This window comes from Centruroides vittatus, unplaced genomic scaffold (assembly GCF_030686945.1).
Source record: "Centruroides vittatus isolate TY-2023 unplaced genomic scaffold, ASM3068694v2 contig_970, whole genome shotgun sequence".
NCBI classification, from domain to species: domain Eukaryota; kingdom Metazoa; phylum Arthropoda; class Arachnida; order Scorpiones; family Buthidae; genus Centruroides; species Centruroides vittatus.
This window is the reverse complement of record NW_027122643.1, coordinates 2,730,816-2,752,409: the sequence shown is the minus strand read 5'-3', so window position 1 is coordinate 2,752,409 and position 21,594 is coordinate 2,730,816. Positions and strand designations below refer to the sequence as shown.

Below are 21,594 nucleotides of genomic sequence, written 5' to 3'. Positions count from 1 at the left end.
GAATAGGGAAATATGTTTAAATAAATCTGTACTCGCTGCGAAGACGACAACAGTTACCATTCACTGAAGGTCGTGTTAGTGAGACGTCGTGAAACAGAGTCTGGAGAAAATGTCTGTGGAAGAACAACATGCAAATATCAAATTTTGTGTGTTATTGGGGGTAAAACCATCTGAGATCTTGAAGATGCTTCAGGACGCCTATGTTGAATCTTCCACAAAGCATTTTCAAGTTTATGACTGGCAAAAACGCTTTCGTAAGGGAAGAGAAAGTATTGCTTTTGATTTGCGAAGCGATCGTCCGTCGACGTTAACGTCTGAGGAGAAAGTGTCGATTTACATGAGATTGTGAGGTCAAACAGCAGCAGTCAATTGAGCAGATCGCCAAGACAGAAAGGATTTCGGTTGGAAGTTGTCATTCCACCCTGCATGATCAATTGAACACTCACCGTGTTTGCCAACATACGGTGCCACGAATTCTTACGGCGGACTTCATAAGATTTCTAACTCTTCCCCCGGTACCCAGTAGTCTTCTCTTGGTTCCCTTATCTTCTTGGAAGATGCCATCAAGGATGCCACTTCAAGAATGAGGATATGGGATGAAGTTATACAGAGTGCGACGTCTGCGTTGCAGGCGCTGTCGAGAGACGGCTTCCAGGAATGTTTTCAACAGCTATACCAGCATTGGCAAAAGTGCGTGGTTGCCGAAGGACACGTTGTTTGATTTGTCAATTGTACACATACTTTTGATAATAAATTTCGGGAGCTTTTTGAAGCTACTTTGTATGAACGCAGTACTGTACATTATATATATTAAATATATATTTTTAATTAATCTTATAATTAATAATTTTTAGTTAGAACTAAGTAGTAATAAATAAGTAGTATAGTAAGTTATATGTAATTTATATAAGGGTTAGCTACCTCCTAAATGGATTTCCCTTGTAAAGTTCAAATGAATACTTGAGAACGAATCTTCTCATACATGTCAGAGAACTGTGAATTACTTAAATGAGCGATTTTACATTGCAAATGGAATTATATATCGCATTCGATTTAGCGTCAATTTCAGAAGCGAAGAAATGGTAGCGCTAAATCGAAGTTTGATGGACGTGTTATGATTACGTATGTATCTATATATAAATTACTATACATAAATGTAATAAAATTTCGATCTCGTGCTATATTTTCATTATATAATAAACAATTTTTTTGCTTAAAGATTAAAAAAAATTTATAAAAATCAAAAAGAATAAACGTTTATAAAGCTAAATTTATAGAATTTTACAATAGAAATAAAGTAATTAAATTAAATTATTATATTATGTTATATGTAATAAAGTATTATTATGTTGTAAACAATTAAAATAATTAACAAGAAATTGATTAAACATGTCACATTTGTTATTTGAAATTAAGATATTTTATTATTATTACGATGTAAATATAACATAAATAAATTAAGCATGTTATATAATAATCTTATGGAATTAGTAAAATCACTTTTAATGAAAATAAATTATAAAAGTTACGTTTATGAGTATTTAAATCTATTTTCTCTCATACTATAAAATTATTTTAAAATTCTGATTAAATAATATGAAACTTTGATAAATCAGTAAAGTAAAATTAATAAATACTTTATATTAATTTTTAATAGAAAATATTCTCTGGAATATTCAAACAAAGAATCTTTATTTAATAATATTGCTAATATTAGTTGGAATTTATTAAAAATAAAATAAAATTTAGATGTAACATTTTATAAATTAATTTTTTTTAATGTAGTAGAGTACTTTTTATGTTGATAAAATTTTAATTAAAGAACTTTTTAAATTTTATTAATCGATAAATTTGCGAAAAATTCTAAATATTTTTATATAAATTTATAAAACTTGAATGTAAATTCACAACTTCTGATTCACCCTATCTGCTGGCACCTTATACTCTTTATCATCCCCTTAACTTCCTTTCTTCAGCCTAGACCCTTGAATAGGCTATACGTTCTAAGAATAATAACTTCAAGCAGATCGAGAATAATATATTATTATTCTGTTCTGAATTAATATATACAATATCCCAATCGATACGTAATTATGAATATATATATCAAGTATCCTGTATAACTCGATCTATGAGTAGTAAATTTTGTTATAATTGGGCCTTATTTTATGTTTTATGCTATTTTTATAAAATATTTAATAAAAGTTTATAATTAAATTTTTCTTAAGAGATTATGCAAAAACTTGCAAAATGGTAGATACTATTCAAGTCCAAGAAAAGTATTTATAAACAAACTGTTACAAAATTCAATAAACTTTAATAAAAATACAAATAAATAAATAAATATATATATATATATATTTTGGAGGAACATTAATATAGATAGGATTTGTGAATATGCAAATGTTTTCACAAATGCAATATGCGCTTTAGAATGGAGTGAATCACTAGCAAGAATTGGATGGGTATTTGCATTTTAGTGGATTTCCATATCAACAATATTAACTACTGTATATCAACAGCGAAAATTTCATCAAATGTTGCGGATCTTTCAAATATATCAAGTATAAATTAAAATTAAGTGTTGAATATTCCCTAATCTGTATTTATGAACCGAATTTTACATTTTAATTTTATTGCAAATATATATCACAATTAAGTTTAGCACTTTTTCAAACTTTTGCAGTTGTCTGGAAAAGTTATATTATATGGCAATAAATTTGAAAAAAATTCTATAATATTTTTTTCACATAAACTAAATCTTTTATAACATTTGCAGTTAAGTACAGTGTATATGAATTATATATAAGACAGTTTCAGTATACCACTAAATTTAGCTTGTATAAAAAATTTTAATAGTTATTTTCTAATACAGATTAATATAATCTAATACGAAACATTGAACAAAACGTAATAAAGCATTAAATAAAATTATTTTAAGTAAAAGAATCTTATAGCTTGCAACACAAAAATTAATTAATAGCATCCATTTTTTATATTTAATTCCATTTTACTCCATCAGAGGGCGCCAACTTAAGTGACGTATATGAAACAATAATAGAGAATTTAATACATAAAAACATAATGAAATGTTCGTTGAACCATGGAAGCAAATATATTATTTTCTTAAGAATAAAGAAGACTTATCTTAGTCATGTTATTAGTATAAACCTTATTAATCTAAAAGTATGATTGTATCAATCTTGTTAGTAGTATTCAATAGATTAATGATGTTTTCTCGATCGATATCAGTTTTTCTTCGAGTAATTGGGAAAATAATAAAGTGGAAAAAATATATGATTGTAAAAAATCCAGTAATTTAATATCTGTAGAATAGAAAAAAAAACATTTAAATACAAAAGCACTTTTTATAATTATGTAGTGTTCTAGGTAAGAATATGTAATGGATATTTTTTAATAAAAAAATCTATCATATAGTAAAATGGTATAATAAATATTATCTTAACATAATTATAGTTATAGCTCTAACTATTTTGTAACTGTACTGTAATAGTTATATTGTAATTAATAGTAGTACGTAATAGAGTTTTCTATAGTGAAAAAGTGTGAAATTTATGATTATTTAGTATGAATTCTATTAAAATTTTAAAAATAAATTCACAAATATTAAATTTATTATTTGTCATTTTTTCACTTCATTATGGATATTTTTTCCCTAAATCTTTTTTTTATTTTTTGTTGTTGAAGTATTTCTATAAAAGTGTACGGTTGTCACGCAAAAGATAAAAATTCTTCATAAAGATAATTAATCTTTCGTTAAATGTTTATATGCTTTTTATATTTATTATACGATTTAATTTTCTAAGTGCATTTTATAAATTCGTGTATACTTTGATAAAGGATACACGATACTATAAATAATTTTGTTTGTAAAAAGATAAAAAAATAAAATAAATTGAAAAATTAATGTATATTTCATCTAAATAATCAAAAACTAGTTGAACATTTTATTATGATGCATAAAAAATAAGTTGACATAATGTTGTTTTCATGGTTCAATTTTTATACTTTTAATTTCTAAAACGGCTCCTTCGTATAACGTATAAAAATAAAAATAAATTAAACTAATTAATTAAATTTACTATAAAATTCTATTGTATAATCCTGTAAGAGTATTTTAATTTACATTAAATTTACTGATGCAAACTAAGAGAAACAGATTCGAAATGTCAGCTTGTTGTAATTCGTAGCTGTAGGGTACTATCTTCAGACGTCTCCTATTGTCTCTCACGATTGAAATTGTATCATGCTTTGATGTGCATTCGTCGATAGATTTTACTTGCTGAAAAGTTAATTATAAAGTAACTAACTGAAATATCTCTCTTCTGTACCTGTCTATTCTGTCATTTAAGATAGCAGCAGAGACGACATTTGTGTCTATGATGACAGCCACGTCAACATGGTTTATATTCTTCCCTCTCTTCATTCAGTTAGGATAATAGTGCTAATGGATAGGTCACAGAGGTTAGCCGTCATTTCTGTAGTGGGATATCAGAAACTCTGCATTCTTAATTGATCAACTTGATCAAAGATGACGAGGTAACAAATGAAAATATTCTGTTTTATCCTATATTTAATTAAATTACTTTTTAATATATTTTATCTCACTCAACGAAAATTATGTTGAAAAGATAAAGTTTATTTGTAAATGGAAGAAAGATGTAATTAAAGTAATTTGATTTAATGGGAATTTACGTATGATAGTTAGTATTAGAAATATTAATATACTATTAAAAAATTATTAAAAATGTTCATACAGTCAATTGCATTAAACAAACTATAAAGTTAATAGTAATTTGGCAAAAATGAATTTTGAACGACAAGACTATCCATTAGATGAATGTATGTTATTGACAATAAGTCAATTTTCTTTGGTTAAAATAAAGAAAAAAATCAGAAAAGAAAAAATGAAATTTCGAAATTATGTAGTCTTACAATATTATGAAAATGACATTTAATTTATAAAGTTTTAAACAGAATCGATAAATTCTGGAATAATTTATACTTGATTTTAAAAATTATTCTTATATGTTACGTGAAGTAGTTAAAAATGATAAACTTTCTAGCAATTCTGAAAATAAAAAAATAAGTATATTCTGAAGGAAACAAGCAGTTTATTATTTATTTTACTATTTTTTATTAACTTCAAACCTTTTTAAAATATTGCCTTTTCTGCATATAAAAATAAAGTACTGCTATTTCTTTAAATATACATGCTTTAACAGTGTTAAATATACATGGATCTAAAAAATAACAAAATAAATAAAAATGCCAGAAATATTCATGTTTTATATTTAAACGTTATGAAAAAATATAATAGTTTAGTGTTAATAATCCATATAAAAAGCAAGAAGAAAAAAATTCAGCTTCTCGAAGAAGAATTGCATAGATACGATACAAGCAAGAGAATTAGAGACCTTACAATCAGGCAAGTCGTTTACTTTTCCATTCCCTCTGCCACTAGTATCGTCTATTTTGTTGGAAGATACGGTAAGAGTGATGGAAATTGTCTCGTAAGTCTACACAAGGCAAAGAATTAGAAGAAAAAACATATATGTAATATTTCTCAGTCCTTTCCGTGATGAGATAATAAACTTACTTTTATAACTTTACGTATTTTTTATCTATAGGCAGTTGATTTGCTATTTTATTTTTCTTTATGTGATTGTATTCTGATGCTATAGCGCTGCTTTAAAAACGCAATACGTCTATCCAATACCAAAACCTTGTTAGCAAGAAAATAGGATGGTAGATGGTTTATTTCCCCAAACGTTCTTGGATTTTACTAAGTGAAATCCCTGATCAGTAAAGTCTTCCTTTGGTTTTCTTTCACTTTTTTTTCTTTTATTTTTATTTTTTAGTTTTTTTTTTTGGTAAAAAAATATAACAATTTTGCTGCTATTGAATTACTTTTCACGTAAGAGTTAATAGCCATTCTATGACATTTATCATTGTGATTAATTGATTTTTTTTCTCGTTGTATCATTTAATTTATTTGGAACTTTAAAAATATTTCTATTGGAAGTGAAGATGCGATAGAGGAAAGAGATAAATTAATTATTAGAAGGAACTTAAATTGTTATTAAAGCAATAAACATTGCCAAACCACGAGTGACTTTGTCACGAAGTACAAAATGTTCAAGTTCCGTTGTAATACTAATTAAGATAAAGATTTTACTTTGAAGTAATTTCAAATATTTTAGTTAAAATTCCTTTGTAATATTAATGTAACGTGAAAATTATTGATTTTCTGAATATTTAAAAATATCATAAAGTAATTTTAATTTAGAATTTTATTAGTGATTTTATTAAGTTATTTCTTTGAATAACTTGACTATAGAAAAATTATTTTTTCGAACGTTACGATATAAGAAATTTTCATCAATTTCTAATTAAAAATAATAACGTTTGTTCTAAAAGTATATTTTAATAACTTTTTTTAGAATTAATTATATCTCAATAAATACAAATTTTAATTATAATAACACTTTCCAAGGATTAGAAAATTTAAGAAAATAATAAATATAAATAAATACAGAAACTTGAGTAAATTTTTATTCTTAATTAAAAATAATAAAATTTGATCTAAAAAGATTTTGTTTAATTAAAGAAAAGAAATAAATAAATATTATTTCGTTGTTATAATCTTGGATTTCGTTTTTAGTTTTTAAATTCTGACTTCGTAAACTGTAACTAAATCTTTTACTTTAAAAATCATATTGTTTCAATATAAAAACAAGATACTGTACCTTACAATGCCTTCAGATAACATTTCCGACAAATATAACACGACAGCTAGAAACATATTACAGCTTTCCTCTACACTAAAAGGAGTCATCAATTAAAAATGATTGGAAACACTATTTTATGATGTTTATATCTATTGGCGTATTATTATTATAAATAACTTCTTTTATAATTAATTTAATTATCTGAAAAGCGTGTATTGTACACAGCACACACATATAGGTAGGTACAGGTACACCTACAGCTATACACACATTTATGTAATTGTCTAGATATAAGAGTAACGAATGTGCACTTTTGTATTATTTAAATTTATTTGTATTTTACCCGGATAAGAGAAGATTTTTCCAACTCAATAAAGAATTGATTGATTCATTGATCGAAACTTTTTATGCTTCTTTGTACTTCACATGCTTCGTTATAATTCAGTATATTCTATAAATTTTTAATACAGGGTGCTTAAAAAAATTGGTAGCACTAATATAGAAGACGTTTAAAATCTGTGATATACTCTAGAGAAGTGTAAACTTTTCGAACATCCTAGATAGTCGAGGATAAAAAAAATAACGACCGAGTTTCAATGATTATAGTTGTGGCCCGATTGCACGCCAGCTAATGCCACCAGAGTGCCTTAAAATCGTTACCCCAGTATCCTATAAAAAGGCTCACTGTGTTCAGCATTTTCAGTGTATCTGTTGTTTGAAGCTAACTTGTCATTCCGGATTTGTAGTGGCAATATGTTATCTGTGCACTTCTCTATCATGTGTGAGTCGTCACGACTCAATTGTGGAGATCTTGAAAGTACAGTCCTACTGCGCGTCTTCTCCATACAAGTATAAACATTTTTTAAACACAAATTATAGCATTTAATATGGTAAGAATATATATGCATCAAAGAACTTTAACAAAAGATTAAACGTAAAACATAATTTTTTGGATTGGTGGAAGAAGGCATGAAACACATGAGTAAACAATCAAGGAATGATGACTTTTATGGAAAACTGATCCTACTTGTTAGACACATGAAGGAAAACCAGAAAACTCCATGTGTTGGAGAGGCGCGAACCTTGACTAGCTACCAGTATTCAATCTTTTTAGCCACTCAGCTACTGGTAGGCGCAATTTCATGGAGATTTTAAGCTTTATATAACGATTTTTTAACATTGTGAGATTCATTTTAAAAAATAAGCTTATAAAAGTTTATTTTATAATATTTTCCATGATTTATAATATTTTGTTGCGTATAAAAATATTCTTCAGTAGAGTTATTACATACTACAGATAATGTAAAGCAGTCTAACCCTCTCTTCATTAATATTGAATTATTGTTCATCCTAAAATTTTATATTACACTATAGAAAATAAATTACACTCAATAACTTTGTAAAGTTAAAGTTTATAAATGATTTAAAATTAAACAAATACATATTTAATTCTTTCTTGCCAATTTTATACCTGAAGATATTTGTTAAATCAATAACTTACTTTAAAAAATAAATAAATTTAATCAGATAAAAATCTAAATCTTATTAAATTTCTATTTGCTCAAATAAAAGTTAGAATTCCAAATATATAAGATAATATTTTTCTTGTTACTATCCGATCTGAAAATTGGATGAACAGTCACGAAAACTGCTTAATGAATAAATTAGAAAAGATACTTTTAAACTATTTGTATGAAGAAAAATAAAATTTAAAAAAGTTTACGTTTTAATACGCGTAATTTTCTATAATACAATAATTCTAATTTGTAGTTAGTTTAATTTTATATACTTAAACAGTAAGTGAAAACTTTGAAAACTTGTACCATCTGTTTACTGCGCCGAATATACTATAGTACTAAATGAGAACAGATGGCAAATTCCAGATTATGACGATACTTAAAGCTTAAATGAGTACACAGCTTATACAACTTATTATATTCTAATATACATTACTTAATAATGTTATTTTATGTGGTAAATTAGTATTAAAATTGTTTTTTTAATCGTATTAAAATTTAATTAGATATTTAGTAACGAGAAATTCATTTGGTGTTATTAAAATTTTAACTTTATTGAATAATTTTCTATTTTTAATATAATCATTTTTTTTCTTTAAAGTTATATCGGTTGAATAATGTATCGAATTTACATATAAGTAGTACATAAACAGTGATAATGTTACAAGAAATCAATAAACTATCGACGAGTTAAACTTAAATTGGTTTAACTCGAAGTTGATTAAGATTTTAACAGGAAGCGAATGAATTTTTCCAAATTTAAACTCTTTCAAGTTTGACAAGATAGTTAAAAGTTTCTGACATAGTTATATAACTATTTCCCAATTGAATAATTTTACCAGGGGAATTCATTAGTAAAATTAATTTCTGTGCAATTGCATACGCCATATATTGGAAATTTTATCTTATAAACGTTGAGTAGATTTAATTAATTTAATAATTAGTTCATTAAAATTATACAGATTAAAATTTAAATTTACTTAATGCACGAAGTCACGCGTGAAAACGTACGAATGGACAATAACATAAATGCAAATAACTCACATAGGTATTATATCTACTGAATGTTATATATTAAACCATTCTTGTTATAAATAAGGTGTTGCAACTTTATTAACTTGTCAGTAGAAATATTAAAAATTCTTCAGAAATTTATAAGGCAGGAATTATTGATGTGTTTCATAAGGAATAGATCGTTTTTAGAAAGACGTATATCAATTGCGAGAAAATTATTATTGATTATGATCTATTGAATTGGATCTTCTTGAAAGGGATATAGATTAAGATGACAGAATTAATGCATTTACCACAGTAAAATATATCAGTATGGTAATGACGAAAAGAAAGAAATGATAGATCATCAGCCACCCATGAGAAACCCTTCTGTGTAATTTCTATGTGTCAAATTCCTATTTCATTATCATATATTGATTTCCCTTTTCTCTTGTCACCAACTTTACTCTGTCATTTCATTGATTTTCTTGTTAGTGTTATCAGCAAAGTAGAGCGCACACGTTCTTCTTTATTGAAAGATTTGAAAATATTTGAAAAGAAATATCTCTTTCTTTATAAAGTAATAACTTGAGTTGAAAAAGATTATTATTTTTTAACATTTAAATTTTATTTTTTAGTTAAATCAATTTTTTATGTTAATTTTTTTCTGTTTATAAATTTAATCCACAATAAAAACGTGTCTTGTAATTATCATGTTTTAGAATATAAGACAAAGTTTAGAGATTAAGAAACTTTTGTGGTCATTGGTCAATGCCAATCAACATGTGTCACTGTTACTAAAAGTTCGTGAGGTGGATTAGTAGTGAGGAAATAGGTGATATTTTTTATCTTGGCATCACTAAATTTACTTCCGAAAAAAAACAAAGTTTTTTGATAAAGACGTTCATTTTATTTTTTAAATTTAATTTTTTGCATTATTTTTTTCGTTCATTCGGTTATAAGATCTTTATTGATAATTGTATTAGAAGAAGGATGTTTCTGCTGCTCTCAAACTAGAAAGATTAAATCCAGAATCCTTATCATGACATCCAGAAGATGCAGTTTGTTTCCTTGACCGAGCAGGATCATTAATTATGATTGTAATTGGATTAATGTGGAAATAAATTAGTATCCTTACTCTTTATCTATAACACATCTGTCGTGTTTTATCATTTCCTTACAATATATTGAATACAATAATATTTAAATATATGTGTGGTATTTTATTTAAAATTAAACTAATTAATTATTAAATATTAATAAATAAATTCAATTAAGCTGAAACTTTAATTGAATAAATAGTAATTTCAATTAATTTAATCTTAAAAATAAATAAATAAATTAATTTTAAAAATATTATAATCTTAAAAATTAATATTTTTACGATTTATGTTATAAATTTGTTATGACATCAACGAAATCCCCTCTCAGATTTTAATTAACTATCAACACAATTGAATATATATTTAAATAAACATGTGATGATAATATTAATAAAATTTATTATTTAAACTCTAATTTTAATGAAAATATTATTTTTTAATGTCTACAGGATGCGAAGAAGTTCTCTTGAACCAAGCTCAAAATCAATTGCTTACCAGATATCGCTGTAAAGAAGACACCAGAAAAGGTTTGTACATAGTTTATAAAAATTTTTCTAAGTAAATCTAAAACGGCAGACATCTATACACATAAAAATATATTTCATAAGAATAATTTTGTTTCTGCTATGCTTATTTATTTACTTATTTTGAATTTTTGGTTAATAAGTGCGAGTGCCTTCCTCTGTCCTCCTCTGAATGTGCTTGTGCTCGAAATAATGCTTAGAACAAGCATATAAATAAATAATTTATATTTTATTCAAAGCTTTTGAGAGGTTTTATGTCCAAAATACTTCGTAGGAGTTAACACAGTATAATTTTCCTTGTCGATCATCATTAAGTTACTTAACTTTGGAGAATCATTTTTAATTAATCGAAGTTAAACTTTGTATAATAAATGAGTTGTAAATAAAAATATAACTGTGATTTTTGCTATTAAGTATTTTAAAGTATTTATTTAAAGTCATTTTTTCATAAAAGAGATTTTGAATAGCCGTTACTAAATTATTAATATGAATTATTTAATATAGAAATGCTGATTGAATTACAACAAATCAGATTAAATCATGTGGAAAATTGCTAAATTATCATCGTCATTTACTGTATTATCTATAATTAATTTATTTTTATTAAGTTATCTGACATAATTATACGCATTGTGAAACAAAATAAATTATTTGGAATGCAATCAGTAATGATCAATCTGCAAGATAGTTTGAATATCATTTCTCCTCTAATTTATAAATAATTGCTATATTAGAAAGTAATAAATGGTCTAACAATTAAAAATTTTATCTTATTCTCATAAAATGTTTTAAAATATTCAAAAATATCTGCATAATTTTAATGCTATCACGAAAAATAGCACATAAAAATTGAGCTTTGATGTGAGTAGCGATAAGAAATTAATATTTTAATAAATTATATACATATAGATTTGACCTGAAAATATTGAATGCTAAACGATATTTCAATCAATACAAAACAAAATATATTTAAAATATTTACTTTAATAATAAACGTAAAAAGTGTTTCTCGTTTATTATTAAAGTAAATTTAATAATAATTATATGCATTTTTATAGAATTTTAATATTCAATATTTTCAAAGGAGTTGAACTTTTACTGGCAAACACATTATTATCCTAATTGTTCAGGAAATATATGCAAGGAAAAGAAGGGTGGTCGAAGTTTAGTTAGAGATTTTTATATTGAGAGTTTATGTCCAAAACTTGTTTTTAAATCAGTTCCAGAGTTATGATACTTTATATTACTAATTTTCAATGATATCATAATTATTCTGTATATTAAGAAAAGGAAAATTGAAAAAATTATGTTCTTTACAGATAAACAAAGTGATTTTCATTTTATTTAGTGCCTATATTTCTGCTAGATACAGTAGATATTCTATTTACAAATATATTTCTGACTCCTATGTTATATTCAATCAATCTCAAACTATAGTAGAAAAAGGAACAATCCTGTTATATTATATTCTGTTCTTTTTACTTTGCAACTTGAAAGTTTCGAAATGAAGCCAAGTTTGCAAACATGGAGTTTTTTAAATGGGGAAAAAAGGATCAAATTTCCACTTTTTGTAATAATTTCCGTTTATTTAGATTAAATCTAAAATACACGTATAACAAAAGCATCAATCATAAGAAATTCTCAAGATTTTTCGCCAAAATTTATTTCTCAAAAGTGCACACTATTTACCCACAGATGGTATCAGGTCAACGATGTCGCGTCTTTTACAGAAAATAATAGTATTTAGTATCTCTATCTCACTTTTCCATGCCAATAGAAGTGTGTAATACGGAGAAACTCGATCCTCAACTCATTCTTCATTCTGGATAACTGTGTGGAATTGAACGACATTGCTTCACAACCATACATCATTGTTGATATCTCCTTTACTGCCATATCAGTCGGAGAGAACAGTACTTGTTCGTTCGACTTTAAGGCACTGATTTTAGTTTCAAATAAGCCTGAATTTGACAATGATAAATGACCTCTAGTTCACAGCTGTTGCTCATTATCTTTTCTATAGTCTAGCTAATAGCTTCTCTTTTCACACTAGCACATAGCCTGATTAGTTATGAACCAATGAACAATATTATCGTATTGTCTCTAGGTGGCTTTTGGAAGCATTCTTTAGTTTAAATATGCCAAAGAATGCAAAGAAACACTTTCTAAATAATCTAGAAACTATTTCACGTACGAGTGTAAAGTGATAGTGTATCCCCTAAGGATTTAAAGATCGTCCAATGCATCAATCATATTAAGGATCAAGGCATTGACAGCTTGAGGACAAAGACTTCCAAGTTTGATGTGGTTATACAATGTAGCTTCTGAATATAGATAAGATGACTTTCAATCGAAAGACATCACGAATGTGTTGGTGCTTTTATGCTGTAGATTAATTTTGTCTTTCAATACACATACACAAAAAATCTCCTCTATACTAGTAACAATATTCATTTAACTGATTACATTTTTTAATGTTCACATTTTATTCTCTTACAGTAAGAATTGATCCTTACAACAACCTTTTTTTTTAATAAATTAAAACTAGTAATCATTCATCTAACGTCAATAAATGCATATAACGCTGTTATATCTACACTATAAATCATTTTCGATAATACGTTAGACTTTTTAAATTGTGGGTTCTTTAGCTTGTATTAGAATTTTTAAAACTAAGAAAAATGATCTTACGTTATAAATATGATAAAACAGTAACAATATATCGACGTATTTATGCTAATTATAAAAATGATACAAGTCTATACTTATGAGATTGTATAAGAAAAAATACTAAAGCTACTAAAATACTTAACTGTCATTCATATAATGACATTAGAAAGATCTAATGAAGTTTAAGAATATTTTATTGAATTAAAAGACATTTAATTCTATTGAAGAGCATTAGAGAACATAATGCAGTTGAGTAATATTTAATGTAGTTAGAGAACATTTAATGCGGTTGAAAATACAGCTGAAAGAATGCGCACTGAAGTTTAACGTCGTTTAATACTGTTAAAGAATATTTTATTGTTGAGTATTTCAATTGCTGCTAAAGAACGTTAAATTTTCAGAATAATTTAACGTTTATGAAGAATATTTAAAGTAATTAAATAACAATTACTGAGATACTAATTGTATTACTTATTTTACAGTAAATTAATTATTGTAGTAAATACGTTATGACAATAGCATTAAATAATAAATAAATTTTAAAATAAAATAAGCAATAAAATTAAAAGAATATTTAACTAATATTATTTTATATATATTTTCTAAGTTATTATATTATAAAACTTACTAAAATTTTATTTACGATACAATATTTCATTATTTATCAATAATCTTATGACATAATATTTTAAAATATATGATATATCTCACATTATAAATTTTATTTTACTTTTTCTCTTAATATAATATTCATAAATATTCAGATTTACAACCTGTATAAAAGTAAGAAGAGCTTTTATTGCCTTTTTTATTTATAAGAAAATTTTTTGTAAGGGTAACAATCAAATTACTGATAAATATTTATAAGATTACAAATCAAGCAAAGTTTGCATTCTCACTCAATCTACTTTATTGTCAAAGGATTGTACACTGAGAACCGTTTAATGTTTCAGCTTATTGAATATGGAAAAATCTATCCTTTTTTATTTTTTTCTTTTAACTCACATTTAAAGTTTAGGTAGCTTGTAATGAAGGATGATTTAAAAACCTCTTCAAGCGATATTGCTCTACCCTGAACTAATGAATATATTAAAAATATGATGGGTCCAGTGTCAATCAACATAATCTTTTCGAAGTATTTTTAATTAGTTGTGTAGAATATGTAAATTTTCGTGATAAAAACACGTCAAAACTTTATAATTTTTATCATAAAAATGTTGAAATTAATGAGTGAAATTATAAAAAACCGCTATTTTTTACTTTCAATTAATGGTTATCAAATAATTATTTTTTTCTATATATAAAAAAAATAAAGTTTAGTTTAATAAGAATGGAAATTTTCGTACGAGAGCATCAAGTTTCAACTTAGAAAGCTGAAATATATTGAAGAAAACATTTTCCGGCAATCTACTTTACATATAAGACATAGAAGAGTTTCGAGAATTAACAAGTTTTCAAGTTAATGACACCCAAGGGAATAAGGAACAGTAGAACGAGTTGCAAGGATTTATAAGATCCGGATGGTAAATACATAGTTTGAAAGCGGTAAAAGTGGCATTTTGTATAGTGGAAAGACTGAAACGAAAATTGATGGCTTCCCGATGGAATTAGCTACTTCTTTCAGGCTATCGCATATCTATAACCTTTCTAAAGTGGCGAAAGAATGACGAGTTTCGTGGTTTAAGGCAGTTAAGGTATAAGAACAAGAAAAGTGAAAGCCATTTCAATATACTTCCCCGGAGACGGCGTTAGATTGATGTCATTAACTACGAAGCTTAGACACATGAATGATTTCAACATCGCTTTTAAAACCGATTTACCGAATGCTCCGGAAGATAGATTTCTTTCTATCTCCTAAATACGAAATTTTACACTAGATTGTTACCTTATAAAAATTGTTAAAAAAAAATAATAGTAGTAAATTTAAAGAACTGCAGTTATACAAATTGGTGTTTTTTATTGATTTGAATTTTACAATCGGTTTTAGAAAGTAATAATAATTATAATATAGGTATACATTTATATTAGTATTGTTGTTATATAATATTTCTGTAGAAGTATTCATTTCATAAATTATAATATTTGTTCCAATATTAGTACTCATCGAATTCAGTGTAACTATATTGACAAAGGAACTAAGAAACTTCGCAACTTTCTTCAACAAAGGACAGGAAATGTAAAGAGATTCAATGGAAGCAGTGATGCACGGATCTATGCAGCGTACATCAATATGAATGAATTCATGCAATAACTCTAACTTGTACAGAACTACCGACATCGAATGAAATGCAGTCATTGTAACTGCATTTGCCATCAGGTTGGTTTAGATAAAGATTTTCCTTCGTTTTATTCAGCTATCCTATTACTTTATTTTTATTTAATTTATTTTTTACATATATATATATATATATAATTTCTTCAAATATCTAAATATATTAATTAATATAACAAATGATAAAAAAAATTTAATTAGTCGGCTTAACTCACGAAACATTAAACAAAGTAAACAATCTTATTTAATGCAAATAAATTTTATCACATTAGTTTTATAAATATTTTATTATATATATTTTAATTTTCGAAATTAATTAAATTTTGTATATTTATTTTTTTTTATCATTGTCGACTCTCTTAACTTATTTACTGAACTTTTTTTTTTCTTTAAAGTTGTTAAACTTTTAATATACTTTCGCTTTCAAAATATTCTACCGTATTAAAATTAATTTCAACTTTTAAAAATATCCTAGTTAATTATAATGATAATAAATGAAAAATAAATTTAAAAAATTGTAAATTAAACATCGCTTCTTTAAATTTTCTATACTATTTCCTGCCTGAATTTATTCGATAAATATAAAATTGTAAAGTTATGTACACAAAATTTACTCCAATATTTATATTAATTTAGGTCTAAATATTTAGATAAGGATTAAGATAATTTGTTATGATTTTTAAAAAATAAAATACCTTTAACAATATTCAAAGGTAATTGCGTTGTATAACTCGGTTGATTTCAGAAAAAAGAAAGAAAAAAAAAAGACGAAAAAATTATCACTCGCTTCTCTGAAACTAAGTGAATTGGTGAGAATGAAGATGCAGAGTAATTCATTAAGATTTTCCTTTAAGTTAAAGAGCTTATAGAAAAAAAAAGCAGTCAACATTGACTTCAAATGGCTTAAGAATGACAGTCTAGCAAAATTTGATTAAAACTTAGTCTCTTTAAATCCAAAATAATTTAAAATAAATTCCGTCCAGTTGCACATAATTTTAAATCGAAATATTCAGTATTAAAGAATTTACTTTTTTTTCTCTTAATGGAATTTTAAAGATATGAAAGGCTTTTTCTTCTACTTCAATCCGTTAATAGGTGCGATTTAAAATTAATTCAGAAATTTTATTTGCGTTGTATCGATTTTGGGGTATTTTCTCAACTTATATTTCAATATTAAGGAGATTTTTCTAAATTTATGGAAAAAAAATAGAAAATCATTAATGTAAAATAGAATATCGTAATTTATTTTAATTAAAAAGTTCGTGTTTTTATAAATTTTTTGACGGAATGCATATATAACTTAATTAAATAATAATGTATATTTTTATTTTGTAATAAATATCTTATTTATTACAAAATATCTAATCGATATTTTTATAATTTAATTAAATAATAATTAACGTAAAGTTTTATAGATTTATAACTGATTAAAATTCTACTTAATTATAATTAAATAACTGTTTAATATAGCTAATTTGCTACTGTCTTATGTTCCTTATCAAAGTTCTAAGAATGTTGAAGAATATATTAAAATCTATTGTATAAATTATTTATTTCAAAAATATTAATTTATAATTAAATATTAAAACTTAATATTAAAAAATCGATACACTTATCTACGTGAAGATTACTTAAATAAGTTTATAAAAATGCATTGTAAGTTTAGTCTCATATTTAGTAAACTTTAAATTAATTTTTTACGGTTAAATGTTTATGAAAATTATTAATAATATTTTATTATAAATTGTATTTTATAATTGTTTTGTATAAGTTGTTTATATGTATATGTATTTACGCATTTGCTTATAAATAAATGTGTATAATATATGCATACACTTATTCATTTGGGAATTATAATTTATATTTATATAAATTATATTTTTTAAAGTAAAGATAAAGTAATTATATATTTTTTTCTTTTTAAAAAATAAATATTTGTTCTATTATATAAAATTTTCATCTTGATATTAATATTATTCTATATCAAACACATTACATCAATATTTATAAACCTCCTGATGCTTTTATAAAGTTTGTAAATTGTATTAAGTTTTGAATAAATCATTCAAATAAAAGGAAATAAAGTATTCTCCAAAATATTTTTCTTACATAATGTAAAATATATATGCATTGTATAGAATAAGAGTAATGTTCAAAATTACCCACTCAGTCGGTTTAACGAAACACAAAGTTTATATTTACAGTAAAATGTACAAAATAATACAAATCAAAGTCACAATCAAATATGCACAAACACTAATCTAACGACAACCGACTATTCCCGTACAAATTCGTCGAAAGAACTCCTTACGATCAAACAGACTTGTAATTAATAACACCTCCGAGTCAGGAACAAGTTCGTACTAAAACACTGGAGTTACTTTATCTAGATTTCCGTAACGTCCGACGAGAGAGTTAGTTAGCACTTCGATAACGACGATCTCCTAATCCGATCCGATCTTCCCGATCCGAACTCAGCCGATCCCGATACGAACTTACGATACGAGCTCCGTTCCCGCCGAAACTACGGCTTAAATAGTCCCAACGTTCAAATCGTCCGCCAATCAAATTTGAATTCTGCCACAACGGCCGCCAACGGTCATTTCCCGCCGGCCAGTCGTCCGTCTGTCGTCGACTTGACACTCAACGGTTCTTCCCACGGTCGTTTCTAACGGCCGATCCCAACGGCTTTCCGTTATGAAAGTTCGTTATAATAAAACAGGGCGGAAATCGCTCGCCTAGCGGTTCCAAACCCTACAATAAGTATGAATTGTTATCCATTGAAACAACAACAATAATAATATTATTAATCAATTTAAAGAAAAATTGTATTATAAAATATATTTTATTCTGAGACAAAAAGAATTAAAACAAAAGTAATTACGAATACAAAATACTTTATAAAATCTTCTTATCTTCTGTGTAAATAAAACTTTATTTCAGTATTTAAATTATTTCAGATTATTCTTTTAATCAGTTGTATAATTGTATGTCTTCTGGCCAATTCAGTTAATTTAAATATTAATGCTCGAAACTTTTTTCCAATTAGTTAGATTAAGAAAATATTGATGAAGTGGCAGTGAAATCCGTTTAGCAAAATGCAATTATTTTACTTTTCCTTTCGATGATAAAAATAACAATCGCATTCATCCAACCGTTGTAATGCATTTAAAAGAAATACAAAATAAGAACAAATTATGATATTATCTGAATAATTTTAAAATAATAATAAAAAATAATATCAATACAAATTAAGAATTTTGTTCAAGCCAAAATAGTATTGATTGCATACTATTTAAAGTACTGTTTATTTCTTTGAAACTGATGAGCGAATGCATTTTTCTTTAGTAAATTAATAAAGTTTTGTCCTACTTTATTGCAGCTGGAGTCAAAAACTTCTTTAGGTCTCTATCATATTTCTGTGAAAATATTAATTAATTTAAGTTTGGAATCTTCATAGAGCCGTTTCTATGTGTAAAATTATTCTTGTTTTCCGAAGTTCGAGTGACAAACATTGTGCCAATTTTCGATTTATATAAAGTTAAGAAATTTTTTTAATATAATATTTTAGTTCAAGTCATTTTATAAACTTTATCGTTCTAATATTATAAAAAGTGCAATTTATATCTCAATCTTTATGCCGATATTCATTGTATAAAATTACTGTATGTCCTGTGTTAAAAGTTCATAAAGGAAAACATAATCAAATATTTTTTGTAATATATAGCCGATATAAGGAATTAAATTTTATTATTAAATAACATTTATTATCAGTTTTAACTGAAGAATTTATGCATTTATAAATAATTTATTCTATTTACATCATTAAACAACCGAAGAACAAGTTATATTCGTAAAGGTAGGGTCATCGTGGAAAGGCTGTTCGAGTAAAGGATCCTGAAATAGGAATAGGATGTGAGACCAAAATAGGAATAGGATGTGATTAGGTTACTATTATAAGTTATTTAAAATAATTGAATTGAATGTTGAAGTGAACTCATGCGAGTTGAGTGGAATTCGGAACTAAAAAATGAAAGCTTGTCTACAACTAAACTTATTACAAGAACACAGGCTTAGATCAATGTCTCGATTTTTCTCGGTCTGCCAAAGCATCTGGTACTATAACTCAATAGTCTCATTTTACAAAACAAGTTCAGCATTATAAAATTCTGTCTAAATTGTTTTCGTCAGTCTAAAGATTTTGAAAATGAAATAAAATAAATTACTGAAATTTTTTTTCAATTTCGTTATTAATAAAATCTACTTTAGTATTTATATTATTATTTTTTTAATATAAATAAAACAATTTATATAATTTAATTCTATACATATTTATATAAATAACCTATAATTTATTTAATAAATGTTTACATTTATTGAAGTAAATTAGTATATTTTCTTTCTTTAACTTTATAAAATAAAATAGAAGCGATTTGATATTATTCAAATATAACAAATTGAGCAAAATTCGATTTAGCAAAATAGATAAAATAACGGTATCGTAGCACTTTCAGAATAATTTTAAACTGAATCAATGCATAGAGAAAGAGAGCTAGTGATTTTATTTCTTAAATTGATTACTGTGACCATTAAAAGTATCAGTCTTTTGCAGAGACCATTGAAGTTACCATTACGTAGTCTCTGACAAGAGCTTCCATTATATGCAGTACTGGAAATTGCTATTCTAAATGACAATGTTGAACCGACGAGAAATATTTAAGAAAATTGAATTTGTTCTTTTTTCCATCTCTTAGATTATAGGGGTTGAAATTCCCTATGCAAAATAACTTTACAACTTGAAAAAATCTTCTTTTTTTTAGATCTCCTTTTTCGAATTCTTGCTTCATTGATCCTAGTGTGCGATAATAGAATGAATGAAACTCGGAGAATAGAAAAGAGATTCAAAGTTGGAATTAAATTACTGTCCTTAGTTCGTTGTATCTAACGAAACCAAGACTTCGTTATGCAGAGTAAAAGACTATTTTACTTTCTTTTCTTTCAGTTTGTAATTAAATTGTATAGCTTAATAGGCTGTAAGGTTATAAGCTACATTAATGATCACTTTGCTTCATTAGTCGAACAAGATCCTCTCTGAAATTGTATTTACTACTGAATATTTCCTTCAAATTTTTTCATCTTTCCATTTACTTGTATGCAGAAAGCAGAAATGTGAGAAGAAAAATATTTAGAAAAACTTGTTTAAATAATATAAAAAATTCTAAATTTACTACCTTATCATACGATTTTCAAATATGAAAATAATTCGTTTACTGTAATTTTAATTAAAGTAAGTATTTATAATTTAATTTTAACTTATATATTTTTTCATATATGAAACATTAACCAGCCGTTGAGAAAATTTATTAAAAAACATACTAATTTATTTTGTTAAAAAAATTATTTAAGAGATAAATCTTTCTGATAGAGTATTAAAAAATAAAAATAAATTATATATATAATAGAAATTTTCTACTAGAATTCTTTTCTTCTATTATAATTCATTTGAACTTTCTAGTTATTAAAAAAGTATCCAGTAATTGAACAAAGAGTTTTTTTAAAGAATGGATAAAAGCTGTTTAATATAATTTTATCTGGAATAAATAACATTTTAGTGAAAAGTTAACACGCGTATACAAAAAACGGTTGAGTGAATAGTTGTTCATTTTCTTTGCTAGAGTTGCGAATTAAATTCGATAGAATTAATCTGGCTCAACTGAAAAATTAAGTAGTCTGCAATCCCAGAGACACTCGAGATAGCAGATG

The 21,594-nt window shown here is 25.4% G+C and overlaps 1 protein-coding gene across 1 annotated transcript in view; it reads left to right on the top strand.

Annotated features, from left to right (window-relative positions):
- Window positions 1-15,682: 15,682 nt before the first annotated feature.
- The window catches only part of LOC136985463 (cell adhesion molecule Dscam1-like), a 148,910-nt gene continuing 142,998 nt past the window's right edge, over window positions 15,683-21,594 (top strand). The window contains exon 1 of the mRNA XM_067282752.1: window positions 15,683-15,876. The gene's annotated coding sequence lies outside the window, so the exon portion shown is untranslated. The remainder of the gene's footprint in view (window positions 15,877-21,594) is intronic.